Consider the following 5,178-nt stretch of genomic DNA (forward strand, 5'->3'; position numbering starts at 1 on the left):
CAAGATCTCTAGAACTTCCGTTTCGGGAACACATCTTCGTATCACTTGATCGGCCCTGATTTTGAACAAGTCGGGTTCATCCCATATATATTGCTTCACTTGACTAAGAAACTGTTGTCGTCTCTTCCTAGTCCAATGATTTGGCATTGCACCCTTAGCCAAATAATTAACGTAATGGGCATACCAAGGTGCAACATAAGTAGAGACGGCCAACAAGTGTTCATCGGGAAACCGTTGATTGATTTCACTTGGGTCATCAACACCTTCCAACGGGATTCGGGACAAATGATCCGCAACAACGTTTTCACATCCCTTTTTGTCCCGAATCTCAAGATCGAATTCTTGTAGCAAAAGCACCCAACGAATCAACCGGGGCTTCGCATCCTTCTTCTCCATCAAATATCGAACCGTGCTATGATCCGAATACACTATCACCTTGCTCCCCCAAATGTAAGATCTAAACTTGTCCAAGGCATACACCACCGCTAATAATTCTTTTTCGGTTGTGGTGTAGTTGAGTTGCGCCTCGGACAAAGTTTTGCTTGCATAATATATCACCACCGGCTTCTTATCGACCCTTTGACCCAAAACCGCTCCAATGGTCGTGTCACTAGCATCACACATAATCTCGAACGGCTTTGACCAATCCGGTGGTTGCAAAATAGGAGCCTTCACCAACTGTTCCTTCAAAACATGAAACGCTTGCAAACATTCGTCAGTAAAATCAAAGGGAACATCTTTTAATAACAAGTTACATAAAGGTTTTGTAATTACACTAAAACCTTTAATAAACCTTCGATAAAACCCCGCATGTCCCAAAAAAGATCTCACCCCCTTAACATTCTTTGGTGGGGGTAAAGACGAAATTACCCGAATCTTTGCTTTATCTACCTCCATTCCCCGGTCCGAAATGACATGCCCCAAAACAATACCCTCTTGAACCATAAAATGGCTCTTTTCCCAACTTAGTACCAAATTTGTCTCAACACATCTTTTTAAAACTTTTTCTAATTCATTAAGACAAGAGTCAAAACTTGGACCAAAAATGGAAAAATCATCCATAAACACTTCAAGAGATTCCCCGACCATGTCCGAAAATATACTCATCATACATCTTTGGAATGTGGCGGGGGCGTTACATAGTCCAAATGGCATTCGCCGAAAAGCGAATGTACCATATGGACATGTAAACGTGGTTTTGTGTTGGTCGTCCGGGTGAATAGCAATTTGGTTATATCCCGAGTACCCATCCAAAAAACAATAATATTTTTGACCGGAAAGTTTCTCAATTATTTGGTCAATGAAAGGTAACGGGAAATGGTCTTTTGAGGTAGCCGCGTTTAATTTTCGATAATCAATACACACTCGCCACCCGGTTACCAGGCGGGTGGCGATTTGCTCACCTTGTTCATCTTTCACTACTTGGATGCCGGATTTTTTAGGCACTACCTGCGTTGGACTTACCCATGCACTATCCGAAATGGGATAAATGATCCCCGCATCCAACCACTTGATAACTTCTTTCTTCACCACCTCTCTCAAATTCGGATTTAACCTTCTTTGTGTTTCACGGGTCGGCTTTGCGTCCTCACTTGTAATAATCTTGTGCATCACAATGGATGGACTAATGCCTTTTAAATCGGCTATCGTCCACCCAATCGCCGCCTTATGAGCCTTCAACACCCGCATCAATTCTTCCTCTTGAGCTACCTCCAAGTTGGAAGCAATGATCACCGGTAAAGTGTCATTCTCCCCCAAAAATGCATACTTTAGGTGCTTTGGTAGCTCCTTCAACTCCACACTTGGTGGACTTTCCAAAGAAGGCTTGGTGCCCGAATCAATTTCCACCGGTAATGTATCCGTTTGGTAGGTCCATGGTGGATTTCCTTCCTTTACCGCGAGGGCTTCTTGCTCTTTCTCTTCTACCTCTAACTCACATGTGTGAACCTGCAAAGACATATCACAAACACAAGAACCCAAAATTTCTTCTTCGAACTCCTTCGGGTCGTAACCATCTATGAAATCTGCTAAGAAACACTCATCACCATACACATTAGTACCGTTAGTGAAAACATTTAACCTCATTTTTCTATTACCGAATGTCATGTCAACTGTGCCATAACGACAATCAATAATAGCATGTGCGGTGTTCAAAAATGGCCGACCCAAAATAACATTTTGTTGTTGAATTGGGTCCGCGGATGAGTAATCTAGCACAAGGAAATCAACGGGATAATAAAATTCGTCAACTTTAACTATAACATCCCGTACGATACCCCGGGGAAGTTTATGAGACAAGTCGGCTAATACAACCGTTGTCTCAACCCGCTTCAATGGACCAAAATCGTATTGGTCATATAACCCCCCCGGTAGGATACTTACTCCAGCTCCAAGATCCAATAACGCCCTTGTGGTTTGAAAATTCCCAACTTGAATGTTTATTAGGGGCGTTCCCGGATCTTGTAACTTAGGAGGAAGGTCTCCTTTCAATACCGCACTTACCCGCTCCGTCAAATCTACCAATTTAGGCACTTTTTGTTGCCTCTTTTGAGTACACAATTCTTTTAGAAATTTGGCATACGCGGGTACCTGTTTAATAGCTTCAAGTAAAGGAAGATTAATTTTAACTTGTTTGAAAACCTCCCACATTTCCTCTTTTTGAGGACCCCGTTTTGAAATAAAATTTTTCCTACCCGGATCTAATAAAGCCGAAGGAAACGGTACTTCACTAGACCCCTCACCCTCATTTACTTTTTCTTTTCCTTTAATAATTTCGGGTTTTTCAAAATTGGATTTTTTAGAAGAAACAATGGGTGGTTCATTTTCTTCCTCACTTTCTTGACCCGTTATATCCTCAACCACCCCATCAACCAAATCCGGTGAAGGATTGGTTTTATACTCTTTCCCACTTCTCAAAACACTTACATGATGAATATTAACATTGTTACCTCTTGACGTACCATGGGATGGATTTACCTTAGTGTCGCTTGGTAATTGACCTTTACCCTTCTTCAATTCGGACACTTCGGTTGCAAGTTGACCCATTTGAGTGGTCAAAGTTTGGATTGCTTTGTCTCGCGCCTCATCCTTTTGTATGCGAGCGTCATCCATTTGGTTCCTCTTTTGCATCTCCGCTTGCATACTCTTCAACATTTCCATCATTTCGTTACCACCCGAAGACCCCCCTTGTTCTTGACCCGTTCGATATTGCCTTTGGTATCCTTGGTTGTTCCCACCTTGATATCCACTTTGATTATTGTAAGGTTGGCGCGAACCATAATTCCCTTGGCTACCTTGAAAGTTCGGGTTTGATTGATTCGAAGGGTTCCCATAACGAAAATTCGGGTGGTTTCTCAACCCGGGGTGATAAGTGTTAGAATTCATATTGAAATTTCTACCACCCCCTCCTTGACCTTGAACAGCATGAACTTCTTCAAATTGCCCTTCCACCACTCCTTGGCAATTTTCCGCCGCATGACCTATTTCATTACACAATGCACAAACATCATAAATTTTATTAGAAGTTTGTATGTTACCATCATCAACCGCATGCACTTGTGTTCGGGTAACGGCCGGTCGTGCTCTCCTTGAAGCTTGAGCCTTTCTCTTTGAGGTGATCGCCATTTGTTCCAAAAATTCCCAATCCTCATGCTCATAGTTTGTGCCAAATGTCCCATTTGTAATGGACATCAAATCTCGTGCATCTTCGGCACACAACCCTTCATGAAAGGCGTTCATTAACTCCCAAAGCTCAATCCCATGGTGTGGACAATTTTTAATCATCATGTTCAAACGCTCGAAAGCTTCATGGAACATTTCGCCTTGTTGTTGTTGAAAGCTCCTCAACCCTTTTCTCGCATCATTGGTCTTTTGGGCGGTATAAAATTCGTCTAAGAATGTTTGTTGCGTCTCCGCCCAAGTATAAATAGATGCCGAAGGCAAAGTGTAGAACCACTTCTTTGCCTTGTCCTCCAAAGAAAATTGAAATAATACCAACTTGATATCATCGGCCGAAAAACCTTGACTCCCAAGAGTATTGCAAATTGAGTCATAGGCCTCCAAATGGAAATAAGGCTCCTCCGTTGCTAGCCCCTTGTATTTCGGCAAACTTTGTAAAGAATTGGTTCTTACTTCAAAAGTTCTCCCTTGGTTGTTATGAGGAATAACCACCGGTGAAGGATTGTGCGTTATCACCGGTCTAAAATGTGCTTCAATTCCCCTTGCATTTTCCCTAAGATGCCTCCTTGGCACACCGAATCGACCTCGTGGACGAACTTGACCCATTGGTCTTTGTATGGGCCCTTGTGGTACCATTGGTTGTTGAATTGGCCTTTGAATTTGCGGTTGCACCTGTTGTGGTCGAACTTGTTGCAAAGGAACCGGACGTTGTAATTGCGGCCCTTGTGGCCTTGGCCTAATATGTTGAGGTATGAGTTGTTGTTGTTGCACCCCACCAACATTTGGAATAACTTGTACTTGGCCTTGCATATAACCGTACTCCCCTTGTTCTCCATCACCCCCATAACCGTACCCATCTTCATCAAAACCTTCAAACTCCTCATAACCTTCATCATACCCATCTCCTTGAATTCCCGATGATTGCCCAAATGGAATAGTCGAGTATTGGAAACCCGATTGATTTGGAGGTCGATACGGTGTAGCATGGACAATAGACGAAATTGGTGCCATAGTATGGCTCGAATATGACGGACATGCACCCGGAAAAAAATGGGATAATGGTGGTATAGTAGTGGAAGGGTTAAATGTGACGGTTGGTTCTTCTTGGGTAGTAATGGGCTGTGTGGTGTTGGTTGGTGTAACATTTTGAAGTATGGTGGGTTCGGTAGTATTTGGTGGAATGGTAGTATTTGGTGAGGGTTGAGTGGATGTTGGTATAAATGATGAGGTGGATTCACCCGTAGTGGGTGGTGGTGGTGGTGGATCCATGTATCGAAGTGGTGTAATCGGTGTAATTGGTGTTGTTGGTGAACTACTGATTGTATTTTCCCTTAGCAAAATTCTGTTTGCTCGCAAAGTTCGCTCGATTTCTGGATCAAACACCAATGGTGATAGCTTGTGAGAGCTCCTAGTACGCATGCACCTGTAAATACCTGCACACTAACACACCCAGCGTAAACCAGAAAAATAACAAACTCAAAACAAGAACAAAAATAACAC

General features: G+C 42.8%; 1 non-coding gene across 1 annotated transcript; it reads left to right on the top strand.

Annotated features, from left to right (window-relative positions):
* Positions 1 to 3,754: 3,754 nt before the first annotated feature.
* On the top strand, positions 3,755 to 3,860 carry LOC118491985. Its single transcript, XR_004892429.1, has one exon. It is a non-coding gene; the product is annotated as a small nucleolar RNA R71 (small nucleolar RNA).
* The last annotated feature ends 1,318 nt before the right edge of the window (positions 3,861 to 5,178 follow it).

Source organism: Helianthus annuus, chromosome 4 (genome assembly GCF_002127325.2).
Source record: "Helianthus annuus cultivar XRQ/B chromosome 4, HanXRQr2.0-SUNRISE, whole genome shotgun sequence".
NCBI lineage: Eukaryota > Viridiplantae > Streptophyta > Magnoliopsida > Asterales > Asteraceae > Helianthus > Helianthus annuus.